The sequence below is a fragment of the Schistocerca nitens genome, chromosome 7 (assembly GCF_023898315.1).
Source record: "Schistocerca nitens isolate TAMUIC-IGC-003100 chromosome 7, iqSchNite1.1, whole genome shotgun sequence".
Taxonomy (NCBI): domain Eukaryota; kingdom Metazoa; phylum Arthropoda; class Insecta; order Orthoptera; family Acrididae; genus Schistocerca; species Schistocerca nitens.
In genome coordinates this window covers 631260332-631284623 of record NC_064620.1, presented here as the reverse complement: position 1 = coordinate 631284623, position 24292 = coordinate 631260332, and the positions used below count along the sequence as shown (strand labels likewise).

At 44.3% G+C, this 24292-nt stretch overlaps 1 protein-coding gene across 5 annotated transcripts in view; it reads left to right on the top strand.

Annotated features, from left to right (window-relative positions):
- The window catches only part of LOC126194679 (phenoloxidase-activating factor 2), a 319898-nt gene that overhangs the window by 57348 nt on the left and 238258 nt on the right, over window positions 1–24292 (top strand). For 2 of the 5 annotated variants that reach the window (XM_049932885.1, XM_049932884.1), the window contains exon 2: window positions 20947–21045. The exons of the other annotated variants lie outside the window; for them this stretch is intronic. The gene's annotated coding sequence lies outside the window, so the exon portion shown is untranslated. The remainder of the gene's footprint in view (window positions 1–20946; window positions 21046–24292) is intronic. 5 annotated transcript variants of the gene reach the window in all.

Genomic DNA, 24292 nt, shown 5'->3' with positions numbered 1-24292 from the left:
ACCTCCCCGATTTCTCCCAACTGTTTAGATAAAGTTTTTACCATTCTGTCGATGAGAATTCTTGATAATATTTTATATGCCCTGGCATAAGTGACACTCCTCTGTAATTGTCGACCTTTTGTCTCCTTCTTTATGTAGAGTGTGAATTAATTATATTTTCCACTCTTCTGGAATCTTTTCAATCTTCCAAATGTTCTCAAACAGCAGTTTCAGATCGTTTATAATCTTAGGTTCCAGTCTAACTGTTGGAACTTGACAGTTTACGAACCTGTCAAAAATTTTGCTAGCATTTCGCAATTTTTGTTATTTAATCGTGTTTTGCCAATTTCATCTTTGAAACAAATTGGTGCTTGATAGTATGTAAGTACACGTTTAAAAGTTTGGTAAAAATCTCTGGTGTTATTTTTGCTAAAATTTCAAATTTCACGTGCCGTCATTGAATTTCAAATTTCAAAACGCCGAATTTTTTTCAAAGTTCTTTTGATTTTTGGGATTATTTTTGACTTTTTTTTTACTTTGTTGTCTTGAGTTTTGTATGTGTTCTTTTTTTAACATCACCGGTTTCTGCATTTTTGACCTCTCTGTTCTCAAGTTCTTCATGCGCTTTTTATTCTTGGCCCCTCCTAAACTCTTCTCTGCTGCTGTAGTAATTTGCACCTGGAGTTCATGACAATCACCTTGTTTTGATGTTTCAGTTTCTTTAATTTTTTCTATATTTTCAATTGTAATATTAGCAGTAGTGGAGTTGTACTTTCTTAGCGATATTTTTTGTTTTATGTGGGAGAAGTCGTATTTTAATCTTAGATAATGAACTAAATCAAATTCCCCATTTCCGAGTACTTCGACGTTCATAATTTGCATTATATGCCTTTTAGATATGTCTATGTGTTCCAGTTGAAATTCTCCTTCGTTTGGATTTGGAGATATCAAAGTTTTATCTTTACTTGGTAGTTTGCGAAAATGTGTGGACATACAGACACAGGGCGAGTTCGACCTGGGCAGACTTGATCCCGGGGCCCCTTGCACTGCCCCCCCCCCCCCCCCCCCCCCAGCACCTGCAGGTGGCCCTCTTGTAGATTACGCCGCCGACTTGGGATGCAGTGTGCTAGCCGTGGACTTTCCTTTTCTTCTGTTAGACTATATTAGATTGTAGCAACTGGCGACACTGAAGGTCGACAGGTCATCGACGTAACCGCAAGGCGTTTCTCTGCTGCAATCAGATAATGCGTTTTGCACAACATACGATTCCACTCTAACAACAGCAACGAAAAATAGTTCTAAATGAGCTTCTTTGGTGCTCACTAATGGGACTCGTGACTGAGGAAGCGATTTTCATTTTCTCCGTGTCGCCTTTTTTTCGCCTCTCTCTCTTCCCGTCTGAGTATCTTCTCCCTGTGCCACTAGTAGCGCTAGCATAGAAACAGGAGACACCGATCTTAAGTGACTCTTGCTGTGTCTGCGATGAAAACTGAAATGTCAGACATGACGCCGAGGTCATCGAATGTCACCTCCGTCCTTGACGAAACGCCAGCGGGCTTCGTTGCGAATCTGCTGCAGCAGAACTGCAGTTGGGTGTTCGACACCGCAATGCCAGTTATTTCATTAAGCATTGGTTACTGCTGCCAAACGAAATAATTTCGCTTTTCTCGGTGCAGTAGGGTCTAAGCCCATGAAAAAGAAAAAGTAAGACAGTACGAATGTGTAACAGGTAACAGCGACACTTTGTTTGGTCGAAAGCGTACAGTCTTATTTTCAATACTTGGAGCAGTAATTTTTCGTTCGCGTGTGGGGTTAACGTGCACAGATATAACCTGAAGGCAGAAGCTTACGAGCGACGGTAAAAGGTTTAAGAATCATCTCGAAAAAATAAAATAACGCACTTAGTTTTTGTCTGCAAATACACGAGTGTATTGGTGGCACAAAGTGGAACGGCGGCGCAACAGCATGTCGGCAAGCCGCTAGGCTGGCTCAGCAGCGGCCGGGAAACTGGACTTCCCCGGCGGGCGCCTGCGCGAAGGAGAACCCACTCTCCGCGGCTGCGGCCTAGCTGCGCTAGTGTTACTTAAACATCGATAAACTATCGATTATCGATAGTGCCTGCATCCATAGCGCCTGCACTGTCGGTAGTCTGGTTTAACTGTCGATAGTCATTTCGTTTACAATGCAATTCTTTTTTAACTGACTCGCGAAAAATTGTCGGATCCCGTTGCCTCCATGGCGTGTGGAGTGTAGAGGGAAAGTGATTGCATGGTGGTATTTAGTCAAAATCAAATATGGTGGAGCCTTATCCAGGCTATGCTGTTTATTAACGTATGTTGTTCGTAGATTCGCTGCTGTGGGGGAGGGGACGTGTGAGAGGGAATTTTCTTGTTTGTCTTCTAGTGATGACAACCCACGGTCGTGCTTATCTCTTACCGATTACATGCTTATGGTAAAAATTGCCCGTATAAATAACATGGAATCAAGAATGCGCATTATACCGATTGTCACTTCAAATTTCTGAGCAAAGGTATAGAAAGGAATACAAATGTAAATAACGCTGTTCTAATATAACGCAGTTAGCAGAGGAAAAAAATGATGTTTTAAGGATTTGTTAAGCGTTTCTGATTGTACTCCATAATGCATTTTAAAATAAATATGATTATTATCATTATTAATTAAACGCATCCGCTATTGTCGACTTCTGTGTCTGAGTCCACATTGCACTTACAAGTGTTTTCAATTGTACGCGTTAATGTATGAGCCGATTTGGAAACACAAAACATCGATGTAACCCTAACGCCCCTGCGTCACTCCAGCACAAGTATCCTTCACACGTTGGCTCCCTGTGTTGTGTTCGATTAGCGGAACTCGTTCCTTCACGGACGCATCAGTTCACGCAAAACTGAATACAGTAAAAGCACAACCTGTCGAGTGTCAAATTTTTTATTTGTATGGTGGCTGGACATAATCATTAAATGTATATCTGTATTTACTTGCTATCTGCTTTCACAGTACTACAATGCTTGTTCATAAGTCATTCGGGCGAAATGTGAATGTTTCAATGTATGGGAAACAACACTAACCTCCTCTTGCGAAGAGTTGACGCTGAACGTCTGGGAATGTTTTTGTAAAATCTCCTAAATCTGTCGACAGTTCTTAAGCTCTTGCCCGTCAATAATGATGCCCCTTGTTTGAAATTCTGAAGCGCGCGAATTAGCTGACCATTATTTTTATTTTTCATTTTTTTCGAGTTTACAGCATTCTGAGATGTGACTAATAATTTTTCGATGGTCACGAGGAAGAATGCTGCCCCAAAAGCTTCAAGCTGTTCGGGTATCGTAGCACGTGACTTCAGTGTGCCAGCAACGGTTCCTGCGTCACTCATTTCGTTACTTAAACGCCACACAACCACAGGATTATTCTACGTCATGGAACTATAGTCCACAAGTGGTGAATCGCTGTCGTTGGCAGCAGTGATACAAAGAGCATAGTCGCCACGAAGTGTTCTGAATCGTGCCACCGAAAGTTAGCCGAGGAAATCCTGCGCTTCCGAGATTGGTTTGTTTCTGAGAGAAGTAAATAGTTTTTTATTATTTTCAAAATCAATCGTAAAAATCAATCATCTATCTGGAAATTATTCAAAAAGTGGGAGATAATAGTTTGTGAAGTGTACCATCTGCAGCAAAGAATATAGATGTTCGGGGAATACTACTAATTTAAGAGATCACTTAAAAAGAAACCATGGTAAGAAACTAGAGAACCATGGATTTTAGCAATAAAACTGAAGAGTGTGGGAGGGATCAACTAGTGAGCTAGATCAAGTGCAAGAGGTGCAACCAAAAGATCGAGAAGCTCTCTAAAAAATTATGTTAACATTAGTCATTTGTACGATTTTAGTTCAAAAGTAAAGAAAGAACTTGATTCTCTTTATGCACAAATGATGGCTATCGGTATGCTGCCGTACAGAACTTCCGACCATCAAAGCTTGAAAAAAAAAATTGTTCATGCTTTGCACAACAGATAAGAGTAGCCAGATAAAACCACACTTAAATGTTCGCTGATCTCAAAACTATATGAGGAGATAGAAAATAAATTAGAAAAGGCCGTTAAAAATGCAATGTATTGAGTTTTACAGCGGACACGTGGACAAGCCGTGCAAGTGAAGGCATACTGGCACTGACTTGCCACTTTATGGTGGCTGAAAAATTAGTTTCATCCACATTAAAGATGACAAAAATTGCAGGTCATTACAATGCAGAATCTGCGACACATGTAAGTAACATTAAAAAAGAAAATGTTTCCTCCTTTAACTTGTCAATGCCATGCTGAATTTCGGTTCATTCTTGTGATCTGTACATGTTGGTACAAGTCAAATCGGCATGCATAGCTTGTAAAGTTTTTCTTGGCAGCTTCACCTCCCACTTTTATTTATTTTCTTATTCATTCCTGCAAATAAGTAACGTTTGAACGTTGATATCTCTGCAATGCGCTTTCTCAAACCATTGTTACTGCCGCGCGCCATTTATAGCGGAGCTGGCTACAAGCATTTATTTCTATTTTAAGCTAATGTATCGCAACTACAGTGAAGTCGATGAAATGCTGTCTATCAGGACGTGTCAAGTGCGAACCCTGAGCGGCCCGGGTATATCATAGAAATACATCGGTATGATGTGCTGCTGTCTCTCCCCGCACCTTCACAACACTATTGTACTTTTTATACCGCTTCGTGCGCTTCCCTCGGCGAGAGGCGAAATTCCCAGGAAAACTTCTACAAGCTACACCTTTATGTCGACTGTATTAAGATCACAAGTGCTGCCGACTTTAGCTATGTAGCAACTGTAGCACTACAGTAGAGTGATGGCCCTAAAATTTGTATTCAGTGTCAACTCAACTGAGAAACACCCCTGGTCTCTTCAGTGGGCCTTCACTACACCTGTGTGCAGTTTATACCATACCTGCTGCAGCTCATCAGCAAGCGTGCACACCTGAAGTAGCAACATTGTATGGCAGACTAGTAAACATTTTCCTTGTCGCATACCTATTCCTCGTGTGATCTTCTTCTTCGTCGTCGTCGTCTACCTCTTCCTTCTAAGATGCTCAAGTTCAACTTCGATCGATAAGTAATATATCGGACTGGGTTTTTTGAGAATTATTTGTTTGTATATGAAAGTAATTTGTCACAAAACAAGACGTTGAAAAATAATTTCTTGAGAATATTACACCAAATTTTGGACATATTGGCAGTTAATTTCAACATTACTTTTTTCACGTTGCGAGGTGCCGGGGCTAGTAGTGTATTTATCACTAAATTCTACTAGAATCCACATGTGTAAATCATGCTCTAAGCCCCCCCCCCTATTCTAACTCCGACTTTTGCTGTTGCACAAGGATAAAACAAATACGCGAACTGACTCTAATCAACCCTGCTAGTGGAGTAGAAGAGAGTTTGGCACCTGCAATAATTTAATTTGATAAATAAGTTAAATAAACAAAGGTTTCATTAGCATAGTGAGGAATGATAGGGTTGCTCTATTGATTAACAGAAAGAAAGTTCTGTCCAAAATAACAATATGATTTATTAAGATTAAACGCAGAATAGTAAAAGAGACACAGGAAATATAAAACATCAAATTGGCTAAAATTGGAGATTCATACAAACACAGTAAAGGTGAAGTTGTCCCTAACTTAGATCGTGAGGTTTAAGACGAAGTGGTATGTGGAGCCAATTCCTTTCCACTCAAATCTCAAGAGAGACACACAGCTAACCCAATAGTAATTGCTGCTACTCGAAACTGAACAAAGTTAGAAAAGGATGAACAGGCGCGCTCTGCTGAGCTCTGATTATCACCTAGGAAAATCCCTATCTGCCGGTGCTGCGGACGTACATTACCAACAGTCTTCTTATCTCCCAGAACACGATCTGGCGTACCGCAGGCGAGGGCTGGTTGCTCCGACGTCCTCGACCGAAAGGCGACTGCCCACTACCCAGAGCACCCGCACAGGCCGAACACCGAACATTCCCGCCCCCACGACAGTGGCCGTGGTTACGTTCCAATCAGCGACTCGAAAACCGGCGGAAATTCCACTCCATTGCCGGAGCACTACCATTCCACCAATGGAGATTCTTGGCGCCAATTTCTGTGCTGATTTTGCAGAAAGTGCGGGAATTTTCCCGCCACAACTGCGTGGGTACACAAGTCATTCCCACGCCTCGCTGGTAGCCCGCCAGAAAGTGTTTTCGCAAAGTTTCTCTGAAGTAACGGAACCTCTAGCCCAGCCGCTACTTCACACCCCAGCGGGCGTGTCTCTTGACAATGTCGGCGTCTGAAAAGCATTCACTCGACTGCCTCACACACGTCGGCTTAACTCTCTCCAGTTCCACAGAGCCCGCCTGTCACCGGCCCACCCGGGTGACGAGAGACGCTGCGTGGGAAGTACGCGTGTTAAGGAAAAGCAACCCTCCACCGCATGCAACTAGAGAGGAGAATCGTAAGATAGAAATATGAGAGGGGGCTCATGCCACCTCTCATTGCCCCTACGCCATTTTAGATTGTAATTGGTGAGCGGTTGGCTCACTTAGGAGCAAGGTAGTGAGTCAATCGCCCAAGAACAATCTTACAAAGTGACTCCATATACCGCACTCTATAAAAAAGATCATTGCAACTGAAAAATGCAACTCATAGAGGGAGGATTATTTATGATGTAGCCAACTTCACCTTCTTAATATGGAACACTAACACTCACATCACACATCCATACCCAGGGAGCCCCTTCCCAAACACCGATTCACGCAGACATTCACTCTCTAAATATGGCCCGGGCATCTGAGCCAAATATGGAGCAGTTTATTCTTTACAATCAGAGTTGGAGTGCTCCGCAATTAAATGCCCAAGATGTTACAACAATTTTAATCATTAAACTAACCTGAACTCACTCACACATGATACTATATAAGTTAACAATCTCTTTGTGAGCTTTCAGAATCTAATTACAACCTCCGATTCATTCTGTCTCCCTGCAGCAAGAATAACCTTTACAAAATGTTCCCTGAACTGATGGTCCATTCACAATGACAGTGGTGGTATCTGCTTCAGTTTATGGGGACTTCAGGCACACTGTTTGCATACACACAACAATAAACACAAAATACAAAAAAAACATGGTGTGGAGAACAATACAGTAATCTGTAATAAGAATTACAGTGTAAAACACAAACGCATACAAGGTATAACATACATTACAAAAACAACATAAGAAAAAGAAATTTAAGAAAAAAAACAAGGTTCATGGGGCATCAAATTGTGCGTGCACATTGCACAAAGTTCACGACTGTGCTGAGAATGAGGCACTAAATCACATTGTTTGAAATATCCGTAGCACTTCACAAATTCTACAGTACTGACATCACATAAGGCTAAACGTCGGGTGTTGTTGCTACGTTGTGGCAACAGCAATAGGGAGTTCTGGAGTGTCTGCAGTACGCTGTTGAGATTGTAGTCAGACCCACGCATATGATCACGGCAGTACGGTAGGAAGACACAGTGATAGGCTCTCCTCACGTCGATTAATTGTCTCTGAGGTCTACTCGTTGGGATACATCACTAGTCTAGGTCTCTTCTCTCGCTGGACAGAACTTTATGTTTCCCAATATTGCAGTTCGACGAGGGATGATGGCACGTGGAGTGACTCCACAAGTGTGTGAGGTCATCCATACAGGATCGAACTAGGAGCAACTATTGTTAAAAACTGCTCTCTAATAGAGAGGAGAAGTAAGACATGAGACCATACATTTGTTAGTGTGGCACGATACTGCTTTGTGTATGCAGATCGGCCAATGCTAGTGAGTTGTAAAAACCCAAACAGGTGAGTATAGAGCGTCCCTTTCTGTCCTGAGGCACATGAGGCGCAGGTTCTGACACGATATGTGATGTTCTTCGTGTACTCACGACAACGTGGTCTGCCGCAGGGAATCCCTCCAAGCGGCTGCCGCGTCCGGAGAGCTAGCAGGCTGTCGCGTGTCAGGGTCAACGGCCAGCCCCACTTTCGCTTGTGGCGGGGCGAGGGTCCCGTGTAATCCCTCAGGTAGGCAGCCGGGTGACTGTCAGCGTGTAGGACGGGACGCTCGCCCTCTAGCAGGTAGCCGAAGACCTCTTGTTTTTGCGCTGGCTGGCCTCTGCATTGCCACGTTCCTTGTCATCTGTACAATTCTTACAAAAGTCTTATGCCTAACTTTTTCCCATGACCTTCTATGTTATAATAAATTTACATAATGAAACATTGATGGTCTGTCATTTCAGACACTCTTATTTTACTTTTATAGTTATTAATCTATGGCAATCATTATAACATCTAATCTAGACATGGAAATAATTTATTTTGATATATGTGTAGAGACCGATCTCAGTATGTACATGGTGTGTGATAACTGATGCTTTGTAATGGATGAACAACTAAATGTGCGGGCCCGCACTAATATTACTATTAATTATATAGATCGACAGTAGACATGCTTCAAGAATTAACTACCATATCCCAACGATCTACATTCTACGTCTTTTAATTAAATTATGTTGTTATGCAGGTCTAAGTTTTACTGTGCTATAAAGAACATGCAACTACGCTACTTTCGCTCGCCCGTCGTCCCTCCATCTCGGGTCTGTGGTTTGGTGACCTGAAAAATAGCAACTCAACAGGCGCGCGCCACACTTGTGGTAGAAAACCCCCACAATATTAATCTAGTTATTGTTAAATCCTACAGTTTAACTTATCCTAGTATCGTACTTTCCCTTTTATTTATTTATTTATTTATTTTATTTTATTTATTTATTTATTTATTTATTTATTTATTTATTTATTTTTTTATTTACCTTATACAATACCCTTACATAGTTCCTGTTACGCTGAGGTGTCTTGCTGCTCGCCGCTATTGACGACAGTGATGTGCGCGCCGTACGACATGACCTCCGAGTTTTCATTACGCCTCACTGAAACTCCAGAGACTGGGTTAGCCATGGCTATACACGACAATAAATTTATAGTTGCAACTTCCTTCTCTATGTGATGCGGTTTTCGCGATCAAAGCACACCTTTCCAGAAGCAATGTAATATGACCAAGCCAGGACTGGTTCCTGTTGAGGATTCAGACACCCAACACACGCCAGCTACACAGTATGTCACGAATATCCAAGTACAATTCCTTGGTGATTCATCTGTGACAAAAACGAGCAGCACGCTAAATCCCCAACCACCACATTAGCATGGTAGGCTTTTATGCCCTCATTTCTCTCGTCTAGGGCACCATTAGAGTCAAATGCTCACAGGTTCACCCCGACTTGCAAGACAACGATACCGGCGCAGCTCTGCAAAAACTATACTGCCCATATTCACCCTCGAAATCGCGCAATATACCACAATCGTGCAGTGCACTGACGCGTGCCTGCAAGCATTGGTATGAACGTCTCACGAACTGGTTGTGGCCGCTATGGAGCGTATCACGACCTCTCAGAACGCTTCTAAGAGCACGTTCTTGTATGCGCCCGTTTGTGCGACGTCTCGTCACTCATCCTTATCCCTTAACATGGACACCAGATAGGAAAGGACAAAAACATTGCTCATGAAAAGGTAGTGTCTCCTACTCCATCGACATTGGAGATCGCAAACATAAACAAAAAGAGGATAGCAGCAGTAAATTCTTATGCAAGACAACGCAGCGTGTTAATACTTTAGCAATCTTAATCTATTAATGTAACGATTATTGTTCCCCGAACAAAGGTTCATATATTTGCCTATTCTACTATGTACATTTCTTACACTACTACTATTCTACGAACTCCTTTACGTGAGATATGTGGTGGAGTCCTATGGACTTCTTTCCTTTCAGCGTCTCCAATTCATAAGCATTGTGGTGAGCTGCTCTCCTTATACGGTACGGGCCGTTGTAAACAGAATAGAATTTTTGGCATTTCATTTTTTTGTTTGTTCGAAAGTCGGAAAGACTTAACGAGCACCTTTTGTCCAACTTGGAAGTGTCGTAGACGAGCTCCCCTGTCGGCACGTCTCTTCCTGACCTCTGCTGCAGCCCGTATCCTCTTGAGAGCCAAATCCACTATGGCTTGGTGCTGCGTTCGCGCCCTTGGTGGGAAGTTTACGACCTTGGTTATCAAGTCCTTAGGAATCCAGTTTTTTAGTACTGTAATGGGTGCCAATTTTGTTATCCCATGGGGTGCCTCATTGATCACCTCCTGGAAGTCTTTAAGGAAAACGTCCCATGTCGTGTGCTGTTTGTTACAGTACAACCGGCACAAGTTTCCGAGTTCTTTAATAACCCGTTCTGCAGCATTCGAGCTCGGATGGTGTGAAGATATAAAAATGGGATCAATTTTACATCGACGCAACGTCTCCTTCCATGTTTTTGACTTAAACTGTGGCCCGTTATCAGAAATGATTCTACTCACATGACCAACCTGTGGTAGGAAATCCCGGATGAGGGCTCGTGATACAGTTCGTCCTGTCGCCCTCTTCAGTGGCGTAAAGGTAACGTATTTGGACGTTAGTTCAACAAACACTAATACGTAAGTATATCCTCTTCTTGTTCTTGGCAAAGGTCCCATCAAATCTGTTGCTGCTAATTGTCTTAATTTGGTCGGTACGATTGGGTATAATGGTGCCTGCATGCTCACAGTGGTGTGCTTAGCCTTTTGGCAGTCTTTACACACCGACAGTACCCTCCGAATTCGACGCTCCATGTTTCGAAAGTAACACATGGTCCTTAGCTTGAGATTGCACTTGCGTGGTCCGAAGTGTCCATAGCTAAGGTGAGTATGCCATATAACCTTGTTTATTAGGTGTTCAGGGATGCATACCCCCCATTCAGTGTCATTGGTATAATTTCGGTGGAAAATTATGCCTTTACGCAAGAGGTAGAACTGCCTGATGGTGGCGTGTCTTCTGTCTATCCATTTCTGCTTCAATAACACTAGGGCAGGGTCCTTGTCTTGCTCCTTCTTGATGTCCTGCATACTACAGGTAATAAAATTCTCAAAGGCTACTTTCTGCATATAGTAAAGGCAGTAGTGATTTTCCTCTAGATCTTCTTCCATGTTGTGCTCAAATCCGATCGGTGACCGTGATAAGGCGTCTGCAATAATGTTCTGACTGCCGGGGATATATTCTATCGAAAAGTTGTACTGCTGTAGATATGATGCCCACCTAATGAGCCGCCTGTGATTAAGCTTTGCAGTCATCAAGAACTCGAGTGCCTTGTGGTCTGTGTAGACTTTCGTCTGGCGACCAAACAGAAGGTATCTGAATTTTTCAAACGCCCATACAATAGCCAGCGCCTCTAACTCGGTTACTGAGTAATTCCTCTCACTCTTGGCTAGTACTCTGCTAGCAAACGCAATTGTCTTCCACACCCTGTTTCCTTCATGTACATAGTCTTGGAACACCATGACACCCAGACCGGAGTATGAACTGTCCGTTACTATGCAAAGCTCTTCAGCTAAATTAGGGTGTGATAGGATGGGTGCTTGTAATAATGCGAATTTTAATGTTTTCCATTCGGATTCGGCCGCCTCATCCCATTCCCAAGGAATCTTCTTTCCTGTAAGTTGATGCAACCGAGGACTGCTCTGAGTTTTGACATGTATAAAGCGGTTGTAAAAATTTATGATCCCCAAGAACCCCCTTAACTGCTTCTTTGTCGTAGGAATGGGAAACTTTTCAATCGCTTCGATCTTTTCGGGATTTGGCGCAATGCCCTCACCCGTGATGATATGTCCTAGAAATTTCACAGAGGACGTCCCAAAATTCGATTTTTCGATATTGATAGTCACACCGTATTCCTTGAATGTCGCTAGGAGTTCACCGAGGACCGCATTGTGCTCTCCCCAAGATTTCTCCGCGATCAGCAAATCGTCCACATAGCTGGTGACATGACGTTTCAAATTATCGCTTAGTATGCCGTCCAGCCCCCGAATGAATGCGGCAGATGAAACGTTCAAACCAAATGGTAGACGACGAAACCGGTAACATCTTCCAAATGCTAAAAAGGCTGTGTACTGTCTGCAATTTGGATGGAGCTCGATCTGCCAGAAACTCGATTTTAGATCAACTGATGAGAAGATTGATATTCCATGGAAGTTTTGTAAGAGTTCCTCTAATCGTTCCGGTCTGTCTGTTTCGGGTTCTATTATGGTATTAATTTGTCGCGAGTCCAAGACTAAACGAATACTACCATCTGCCTTCTCGACTACTCTTAACGGGTTATTATAGGCTGAAGCCGTAGGTTCTATTATTCCTTCACTCAGCATTCGCGTAATTTCAGCTGCTACTTTCTGTCGATATGCCAAGGGGATTGGATAGGGTGGCACACGAAACTGGTTGTGCGGACGTACACGAAATTCATATTGGAAGTTCTTTATTGATCCTGTCTTGGGAAGGAAGACCTCCGCATGTTCTACTAGTAATTTATGAAGTTCTTTGCGGTGTTCGCCCCTTATATTCTTTATTGCTTCCACTTTTTCTCCTATTTTCTCCTTTATTTCTCCCATTATTCCGACTTCCTTCTCATCCGTGTCCTCTCCCCTATCCGCAACGTCGTCCTGTTCTTCCTTTCTGTCTTTCAGACACGCATAGTTTATCCGAACACAGTTAGACGGTAGTTGAGCTGGGATCAGCTGATCGTCGAACTTAATGTGGACGGGATTCCCTTTCCTCAAAACCACTTCACCTCGTCCTAGATCAACTATCGCTTCATGTTCATTTAGGAAGTCCGTTCCTATTATCATGTCGATCGCCAGATTTGGCACGATCCAGAAGTTAGACTCTATTTTGTGTCCTTGGCAGGAGAATTCCAGTCTTGTTTGTTGGGTGACCTCCGTACATTTACCCGCTAATGCCCCTTTTATTTTGGTTTTCTTAACCGATAGGACAGGCCAGTCCATCTCCTGAGAGCACCTCTTGTATGCTGCCTCAGATATTGCTGTTATGTAGCTTCCACTATCTATTATCGCATTCAGACTCTTTTCAGCTATTGCTACTGTGATAAGAGGCTGCCGATCATGTCGAGGAGTTGCTTTATGTTCCTCGAGCAGGATTTCTGATAAATCTTCGTAATGTATCATCCGTAGTTGGCCAGGTCCGAGATTACGTGCGAAATTCCGGCGGCCTGTGTTCGCACTAGTCTGGCGTCAATCCCTAGTTAGGCTCCCCCTCCTCTGACGTGCATTAGGATTTGCGGGTCTGGTTTCAATCTCCTGGTTCCACCGTTGTCCTTGGTTTCGCTCTCTCCAATTACGGTCGCTTTGCCGTTCGTTATTCCTTCTATCCCAGATTCCTTGTCTAGATTGACCCTGCTCCCTGACGTTCTGGTTTCCGTGTCTTTGGTTTCCATAACCTTGAATAGCGTAACCTTGACTTCCGTAACCCTGGTTTCCTAACTGACCAGTGCGATTATGCAATCTGCTATCGTCTTCTGTTCCTGGCCGGTGGTATTTGTTACTTTGCCCCTTCTTCCTGTCCTTTGCGTCTTGTTTATCAAAGACTACTTCGAGTTCGCGCAATAGAATCTTGAATGCTTCTATGTCAGCTCCACACTTGCCGACAAGTGTCTGTTGGTACCTAACTGGCAATTTGGAAAAGCAAAATTTAATGATTTCTCCGTTACTATATGGACTATCTAAAAATTGATTCTTCTTGAGTAAATCATCAAGAAATTTGGTTGCGCTCCTATGCCCGGACACTTCCAGTTCAGGACAAAATATTATTTCCTCTTTAATCCTATCTTGCGTTTCCTTTGACCAGTAGGTCCGCAGGAATGCACCAACAAATTCCTGATAAGTCCGACACGTCACTGCCACACCCCGCATCTTTTCCGCGGCTTGGCCTTCGATGTGTCCACACATGAATTCTAATTTTGCCTGGGTTGGCCATGATGCCGGTAATGAATTTGTAAACTGCATCACCCAGCTCTTCGGATGCATCGACCCTCCATTTTCTTTGAACTTCTGGAATTTCAGTATCGACAGGAAGTGATTGTGATCAAAATCCTGTCTGATCCTCGCACTGGTGTTGTCACTCGTTTCCGATACTTGCACGTCTGCTGAGTGTCCTGTTCTATCTTGCTGATAACTGTGATGTGCAACCTCTGTATCACAGTGGAAGTGGCACTCAGAATTCACTCTCCTAAGTGGGCTATAATTATTGGAGCTATTACTTGCTGTTTCTGCGTGTGCATTGTTAGTTCCGCACTCTGTCACTGGGCTAGAGCACGGCGGGCTTTTCCTCGGAGACACAATTCTGTGTACTCCATCATGGGTATCCGAACGCGCAGTGCTCGTGTGCCCGTTTTGCTCTAGTTTTGCTATCCGACTCTCTACTTCTTCCATTCGTTTCGTGGAGTTCGCAACCGCGATATTACCTTGAGTTTTTAAGAATGCTAGGGATTTTGAGTGGGATTGTGTTGTACGTCGCAAGCGCCCTGCGAGTTTAGAAGTTGCTTCCGCGACTTTCATTGCCCCTGTTGCTGCAGTTTTGGCAAGGCCTGCTACTTTTTGTGCTACCGTTGACATTTGTTTTGCTTCTCCACATTCTTTCTTTATTGTTAATAATTCCCCACGAATTTCCCCTATATGCGAAATTATTGCCTCCGTGTCCTTCTTACGCTGTTCGTCAGCTTCTTCCTTCTCCTTCTTACGTTGTTTCTCCTCTTCTTCCTTCTCCTTCTTACGTTGTTTCTCCTCTTCTTCCTTCTCCCTCTTACGCTGTTCGTCAGCTTCTTCCTGCTTCTTACGCTGTTCGTCAGCTTCTTCTTTCATTGATCGTAGGAAGCTCAGTATTGGGTTTACGTCATCTTCTTGATCCTCTTCAAACATGGGCGATGTAACTCTGGACACCTGGGCGCTAGAGCTCTGACGTGACCGAGCTGGCCTCTGTCTGCACTCGTTCGTTTGACTATAAACTTCTGCTACCGTCTCGACCTGTGTGCCTGTCTCTGTTTCATCCTCTACTTCACTATCATAATCACGGCCGCAACGCTGCTCTGAGTTCGCGTCCAAATCACCTTCCTCATCAATGCCCCTGGCGTCCTGTCCTGCTAAAAATGTGCCCATCTCATCTCCGAACCTATTCCCGTCAGTAAACTGCCCCTTATCCATTATGCTATCCTCTTTTGTTTTAGCTTCGCCCGATAATAGTCGTGCCTTACTTCTCGTTATCATTCATAAAAACAAATTCATCTAAAATGCACAATAAAATTAATCTACTCCATATATTTTTTACACATAAACATAAAATTTCAACAACGCTGTTCCAACGCTGTAATCACAAACACAATTTGATGTGGTACAGAAACCGCACACAAATCCGACAAAGTGCGATGCGGTACAGACACCACATCAGCGAAACACAAAAAAAACAATGAACAAAAAATATATACACTGAAAACAAAAACTGTAGTCATGCGCCGCTACTTAAAACTAAACGCGGAACTACCAAAAAAAACTTGGGTATTAATCATTAAAAAAAATAGAGAGAAAAAAAATTGAATGTTCCTACTAAGAATCCTGTTTGTTTATCAGAGATTCACAGGAAAGATCCGAGGCCAAGGGTCGCCATATTATGCGAGGTGCCGGGGCTAGTAGTGTATTTATCACTAAATTCTACTAGAATCCACATGTGTAAATCATGCTCTAAGCCCCCCCTATTCTAACTCCGACTTTTGCTGTTGCACAAGGATAAAACAAATACGCGAACTGACTCTAATCAACCCTGCTAGTGGAGTAGAAGAGAGTTTGGCACCTGCAATAATTTAATTTGATAAATAAGTTAAATAAACAAAGGTTTCATTAGCATAGTGAGGAATGATAGGGTTGCTCTATTGATTAACAGAAAGAAAGTTCTGTCCAAAATAACAATATGATTTATTAAGATTAAACGCAGAATAGTAAAAGAGACACAGGAAATATAAAACATCAAATTGGCTAAAATTGGAGATTCATACAAACACAGTAAAGGTGAAGTTGTCCCTAACTTAGATCGTGAGGTTTAAGACGAAGTGGTATGTGGAGCCAATTCCTTTCCACTCAAATCTCAAGAGAGACACACAGCTAACCCAATAGTAATTGCTGCTACTCGAAGCTGAACAAAGTTAGAAAAGGATGAACAGGCGCGCTCTGCTGAGCTCTGATTATCACCTAGGAAAATCCCTATCTGCCGGTGCTGCGGACGTACATTACCAACAGTCTTCTTATCTCCCAGAACACGATCTGGCGTACCGCAGGCGAGGGCTGGTTGCTCCGACGTCCTCGACCGAAAGGCGACTGCCCACTACCCAGAGCACCCGCACAGGCCGAACACCGAACATTCCCGCCCCCACGACAGTGGCCGTGGTTACGTTCCAATCAGCGACTCGAAAACCGGCGGAAATTCCACTCCATTGCCGGAGCACTACCATTCCACCAATGGAGATTCTTGGCGCCAATTTCTGTGCTGATTTTGCAGAAAGTGCGGGAATTTTCCCGCCACAACTGCGTGGGTACACAAGTCATTCCCACGCCTCGCTGGTAGCCCGCCAGAAAGTGTTTTCGCAAAGTTTCTCTGAAGTAACGGAACCTCTAGCCCAGCCGCTACTTCACACCCCAGCGGGCGTGTCTCTTGACAATGTCGGCGTCTGAAAAGCATTCACTCGACTGCCTCACACACGTCGGCTTAACTCTCTCCAGTTCCACAGAGCCCGCCTGTCACCGGCCCACCCGGGTGACGAGAGACGCTGCATGGGAAGTACGCGTGTTAAGGAAAAGCAACCCTCCACCGCATGCAACTAGAGAGGAGAATCGTAAGATAGAAATATGAGAGGGGGCTCATGCCACCTCTCAACGTCATCAATAAAATGATAAGACAGTGGTAAAAGTTACAGTCAACGCGGCAGTTATGAAAAAAAAAAACTGCCGAAATCATAAGTATTCGACATTCACCTTGTTTTGCCCACTGCATCAACTTAACAGTATGAGACTGTTTCAGAGTGGAATTATTTTCCGAAATTTTATTGAAAACAAAAGCTGTTGTGGCTTTCTTATATAACTCTACACTGGCCAGTGACAAGCTGCGCCATACTAAAAAAACAGCAAACAAAAAAGAGCTGGAGCTGACACAAGAGGTGCCGACTCGATGCAACACCTCATACTACGTGCTCCCAAAGAATTTTGGAAATATGAAGTGAGCTCGGATTGCGATCAAAGTTCAAAAGCACCGCTTCCCTCACAGCAGAAAATTACTTTGCTATATGAGAGATAATAGGTCTTCTTGAACGTTTTTAAGTAGCAACAACAATAATCTCAGGGGTGTCATACGTCACTGCTTCCTTAATTATACCCCTTAAATGAGATATTTCTGCAAAGCTGCCAGACTTGGAAAGCACCTTAACACCTAATGAAACACAATGTGATACGGATTCCTTGATTAAATCAGTCAATGAAATACTGAAACTATTTGGCACACGGACTGTTAATATGCTTGCGACATTATTAGATCCTAGGTTTAAAAAACTTGGTTTCAGGATATTTCAAGAGGCAGACAACACTGGACAATTACTTCAGAAAGAGTATGCTGCGATCACTGCATCAACACCAAGGTAATACCTGAAACAGAAGTATCCATGAGCTGTGATAATAGTCTACTGATACGTCTACCAGTTTGAAATCGGATGATCTACTTTTTTTTGCCCAAAGAGCAACAGCGTAACGTTGACGTCGTTACACCATTCAGTGATTCCATAGCTCACCTACGTCAATATTTTGAGAAACGTGTAGTAGACGAGGATGCTTGTGTATTAGAATATTTGCTAATACCTAACAGTATGTTGCGTGTAAAAGCCACTAAATATTTGTGCTGTCCAGCGACTTCAGTTCTTGCAGAGAGGGTTTTCTTCAAGGCAGGAGAAATGATTAACGAAAAACGCAGCAAACTAAAGGTGAAAAGTGTAAATCCCTTACTTTTTATAAAACAAAATGTACATATCTTGTAATGTTGTATTTTAAACAGCAGGCGAGCAAGAATGTAAATAGCTGCCGCGCGGTCTGGGGCGCTGCAGTCATGGACCGTGCGGCTGGTCCCGGCGGAGGTTCGAGTCCTCCCTCGGGCGAGGGTGTGTGTTGAACATTTTTTTGTAAATACCTTAATTTTATGAAACAAAGTTTGCATATCTATTATTGTTGTCTTAAATCAGTAAAAAATTCTTAGAAAGCTATTTTTTCATTTGAACTACAGGCACAAAACAACACATAGTATACATATCGACAATCTTAAAAAATACTATCGATAACGACGTACGTCTTAGCTATCAATCTTAAAGTAACACAATACTGCACGTAGTTCGGGGACGCGACCCACTAGCAGAACGGGAGCGGTTTCTGAACTAGCACTGACGAAAGAATATCGATATGTCTTGCAAGAAAATCATCGATTTATTATGGCTATTCTTTCTCATCTACGTATCGATATCGAAACATCAGTATCGACTTAAGATTTTGTATTACACTGTTTTGTTCTTTCGAAATTGTAGTAGAACGCAACTAGTGTGCTATTTCTTCACATCGGCATTCTCCACCACCGTTACTGAAACCGATGAACAAAATTCTAAATGACAAGATTGGCCTGTGCGGTGGACTGAGACATGTGAGCGGAAATGATGACGTAATCGGCGCTTGACGCTACCAACAGAAACTGCAACGTTTATCTTCAGCACCCAATTTTGGCACTGCAGCTGCTAAGTCACTGGCGTTTGCAGAAAAGAAAAACAGTTGGGTGGACATGAAGTGTTCCGGACAAATTCGATATGTGACAAAACTGAAGTACGGACCCATCGGACACCTATTGTGCCACTTACCTGCAGTGGTGGCATCGCCGAGCGTGAACGTGCATCGTACACTACTGGCCATTAAAATTGCTACATCACCAAGATGACGTGCTACAGACGCGAAATTTAACCGACAGGAAGAAGATACTGTGATATGCAAATGATTAGCTTTTCAGAACATTCACACAAGGTTGGCGCCGGTGGCGACACCTACAACGTGCTGACATGAGGAAAGTTTCCAACCGATTTCTCACACACGAACAGCAGTTGACAGGCGTTGCCTGGTGAAACATTGTTGTGATGCCTGGTGTAAGGAGGAGAAATGCGTACCATCAAGTTTCCGACTTTGATAAAGGTCGGATTGTAGCCTATCGCCATTGCGGTTTATCGTATCGTGACATTGCTGCTCGCGTTGCCGAGATCCAATGACTGTTAGCAGAACATGGAATCGGTGGGTTCAGGAGCGTAATACGGAACGCCGCGCTGGATCCCAACGGCCTCGTATCACTAGCAGTCGAGATGACAGGCATCTTATCCGCATGGCTGTAACGGATCGTGCAGCCACGTCACGATCCCTGAGTCAACAGATGGGGACTTTTGCAAGACAACAATCATCTGCACGAACAGTTCGACGACGTTTGCAGCAGCACGGACTATCAGCTCGGAGACCATGGCTGCGGTTACCCTTGACGCTGCATCACAGGCAGGAGCGTCTGCGATGGTGTACTCAACGACGAACCTGGGTGCACGAATGGCAAAACGTCATTTTTTCGGATGAATCCAGCTTCTGTTTACAGCATCATGATGGTCGCATCCGTGTCGGTGACATCGCGGTGAACTCACATTGTAAGCGTGGATTCGTCATCGCCATACTGGCGTATCACCCGGCAGTGTGGGGTGCCATTGGTTACACGTCTCGGTCACCTCTTGCTCGCATTGACGGCACTTTGAACAGTGGAAGTTACATTTCAGATGTATTACGACCCGTGGCTCTACCCTTCATTCGATCCCTGCGAAACCCTAGATTTCAGCAGGATAATGCACGACCGCATGTTGCATGTCCTGTACGAGCCTTTCTGGATACAGAAAATGTTCGATTGCTGCCCTGGCCAGCACATTCTCCAGATCTCTCACCAATTGAAAACGTCTGGTCAATGGTGGCCGAGCAACTGGCTCATCACAATACGCCAATCACTACTCTTGATGAACTGTGGTATCGTGTTGAAGCTGCATGGGCAGCTGTACCTGTACACGCCATCCAAGCTCTGTTTGACTCAATGCCCAGGCGTATTAAGGCTGTTACTGCGGCCGGAGGTGGTTGTTCTGGGTACTGATTTCTCACGATCTATGCACCCAAATTGCGTGAAAATGTAATCACATGTCAGTTCTAGTATAATATATTTGTCCAATGAATACCCGTTTATCATCTGCATTTCTTCTTGGTGTAGCAATTTTAATGGCCAGTAGTGTATTTCTTTCAATTCTTGCTCTACAGGGGATAAGCAGGCTGCTAGCTTGTTGATGAACAGAATATCTAATAATAAATCAATACTTAATTTCTTTTTGCCATCAGTCTGCTGACTGGTTTGATGCGGCCCGCCACGAATTCCTTTCCTGTGCTAACCTCTTCATCTCAGAGTAGCACTTGCAACCTACGTCCTCAATTACAGCTCTAATACTGCCAGTGTATTTGCAATGTGCAGCCGATATTTTGTTTGGCCGAAACATAGATAATTTTTCCGTCATTATATAGAAATGTCGATAATTTTGCTTGGATATATCGAGGGCAGATAATGAGATCTCTTTAAATATCGATATATCGGTTTTCTGATATTTTTAAAAATATCTACCGTCCTAAAACTGAAGCATGCTCGCATAGGACACGGCTGGAGTCTGACCTTAACTGCCTCGTTTATTACACGGCTAGCCTCAGCTGCCTCACCGAGCAACCGCACGGCAGCCATTGGGAAATGCTTTGTGTACTTCGTTTTGCCTTCGCTTATGCGTCGGTTGTTTGTTTGTTTCCTCATTTTAAAACCAGTAAAAAGACTAATCCTGGTGCATCACAGGGTTTGAAGTCTACTGACAGTGTTTGACGTGTGCTTTTGCAGAAGCTGCCAGCCCTGCGAGACGGAGCAGCAACTTGTAACCCTGCACCGGTCTTGACGCTCCGGCGGTTAAACTTATTTGCACTGGTAACCAGCTGCCACGTAAGTGCCCTCACTGTAGTAGTAGTAGTAGTACGAGCTCTTGTTGATGTTGTTCCAGTTTTTAGTCGGGAGGCTGGTTTGCTTGCCCCAATTCGAGTCACTACCCCATCGTAACTTACCCGATCTCCCAATCTAACCTTTACGATTCTGCTGCATGTATGCAAATCGCCAATGTAGTGTCGACTAAATGTACTTCTACCAGGCGACCAGTAGTGGGGCAAAGTGATAATGAGGACAGTTCGTTAGCACGGGTTGCATCCATTCAGAGGCAAACTTGATTGATGACCTTAACTTATTGTTCTACTAAGTCGTTTATGACCTGCTGAGGCTTCATATATGACAACCTGGAAATAATCCGCCCTTCTGAGAAAACCCCCACCCCTTCCACTTCCTCCTCCTCCTCCCCTTTTCCCCTCCTCTACCCCTCTTGAACTCCCCACACAAATACAAGCACACATTTGATATCAAATCGACAGACTAATTAATTAAATCTGTAAATTAGTTACCCCTCCCCCTCCTGAGAGATCCCTCAGCCTTTCCCTCCCATCTGCACACTCCACCCTCCACTCCACCACCTGGAAATAGACGGGAAAAACACTCAATCTGAGCTGGAGAGGAACGATCTCATGATACAGAATTGAAGTCTATGTCATTATATAAATGAGGATATACTGTTTATTTATGAAACTCAATTTGCAGGAGTTGACACTCTTTAATTGGCGGCAAAGGCTCACATCCAGCGACTACATGTCCTAATTACGTAATTACACTCCTGCAGATTGGAGGTGTTGTCTTGTTGGAAAATTTTCGCGTGTGCACCCACCTTGACGTGCAGGCACCGACCGAGCGCGCAATCAGTGCCACCGCCGGACGACGCCTCACCCCCCCCCCCCCAATCCTCGCCCCCTCCTTCCCCACCCATCCCACAAAAAATTAGCGGAAGAAAGACTCACCCTGCGCTGCAGGAGGAGGACCTCACAACACGCAATTCAAATCAATGTCAAGAATGTAATGATGATATTTTTATTGAAAGAGTTTGCGGCTGGTCCCGGCGGAGGTTCGAGTCCTCCCTCGGGCATGGGTGTGTGTGTCCTTAGGATAATTTAGGTTAAGAAGTGTGTAAGCTTAGGGACTGATGAACTTAGGAGTTAAGTCCCATAAGATTTCACACACATTTCAACATTTTGAACAATCAGTTTGCGGGAGACATGGTTCTCCCACTTCGGTAGAGCTCACATCTGCAACCCCCACACTACCTCCCATGACGTAATAACTGTAAGCACCGAGAAATGGAATGAAGTGTGGTAAAGTAGCCAAGTTTGGGATCTCCCGCGCTTGTCTGTCGTCGGGGCACCGCCAGATAGGTCAAAACCGGTCAAACTCCTAATTACGGATCACTGTACCAAACTTTCGTCTTGTATCCGCAGACAACACATCAGGTGGCGCAGTCTGCTGTTCCGGAAAACCCAGACTCGTTTCCTGTCTCTCTCTCTCTCTCTCTCTCTCTCTCTCTCTCTCTCCCCCGACCTTACTGCATGGTGTTGTGTGTGTGTGTGTGTGTGTGTGTGTGTACACAAATGTCTCGCAGCATGCAGACAGAGGTTTTCATCTCTCCTCAGAATACTGTGTTCATATTGGGTAATGCTTCGGGCAAAGGGAGAGATGGCAAAATTTTGATAAAAAATAGAGCGAACTACTCCATTTGGCTACCCTATCAAATTAATTGATTAATAATTTACAGGATTCAAATAGATAGCGTAAAACACTCATCTCCACCATACGAAGATCCTTCTTCGTAATAAAACATATTTTCAATGTCTGAGTATCACATGCAAAGTTTATGCAAATCAAGTACTGAAATTCCCGCCACAAATGCACTGAAGCAACAAAGAAACTGGTATAGGCGTGCGTATTCAAATACAGAGAAACGTAAACGGGCAGAATACGGCGCTGCGGTCGGCAAAGCCTATGTAATACCAGTGTCTGGCGCATTTGTTAGATCGGTTACTGCTGCTGCAATGTCAGCTTATCGAGACTTACGTGAGTTTGAACGTTGTGTTACAGTCGGCGCACGAGCGATGGGACACAGCATCTCCGAGGTAGCGATGAGGTGGGGATTTTCCCGTACGCCCATGTTACGAGCGTACCGTGAATTTCAGGAATCCGGTACAACATCAATTCTCTGACATCGCTGCAGTCGGAAGAAAAGCCTGCAAGAACGGGACCAACGACGACTGAAGAGAATCGTCCAGCGCGACAGAAATGCAACCATTCCAGAAATTGCTGCAGATGTCAATGCTGGGCCATTAACAAGTGTCAGCGTGCGAACCGTGCAGCGAAACAGCATCGATACGGGCTTTCGGAGCGAAGGCCCACTCGTGTACCCTCGATGACTGCACGACACAAAGCTTTACGCCTCGCTTGCGCCCGTCAGCGCCGACATTGGATTGTTGATGACGGAAACACGTTGCCCGGTCGGACGAGTCTCGTTTCAAATTGTATCGAGCGGATGGAAGTGTGCGAGTATGGAGCCAACATCATGAATCCATGGACCCTGAATGTCGGCAGGGGACTGTTGAAGCTGGTGGAGGCTCTGCAGTGGCAGTGTGGGGCGTGTGCAGTTGAGTGATATGGGGTCCCTGATACGTCTAGATACGACTCTTGACAGGTTACACGTAGGTAAGTATCCTGTCTGATTACCCGCATCCATTCGTGTCCATTGTGCATTCCGACAGACTTGGGCAGTTCCAGTAAGACAATGAGACATCCCATAGGTCCGGAATTGCTACAGAGTGACTCCGAGGACACCAAACTCCCCACAGATGAACGTTACTGAGCATATCTGGGATGCATTGCAACGTGCCATTCAGAAGAGATCTCCACCCACTTGTACAGCCCTGCAGGATGTGCCGTGTCAGTTCCGCCCGGCAGTTCATTAGTCGAGTCCATGGCACTCCGTGATGCTGACCTTGCGCGTGCTCGCTGGGGCTCTACACGATATTAGGCAGGTGTGGCAGTTTCTTTGGCTCTTCAGTGTAGATCGTAGCGCCAGATGTACCCGAGGCCTCGTACGCACCGATGTTTGAGAACAGACACACACGTTCTCTCTTCCAACACAGCGTTTCATCTAAACATATCTGTTGTAAAAAATCCTACCGATTACACAAGTTGGCGCTCGCGAGGCGCGCCATCCGCCGACTGCTGGTTAGCTCCGGGACAGCCCCGCACCCGCGCCTGCCGTGCCGTG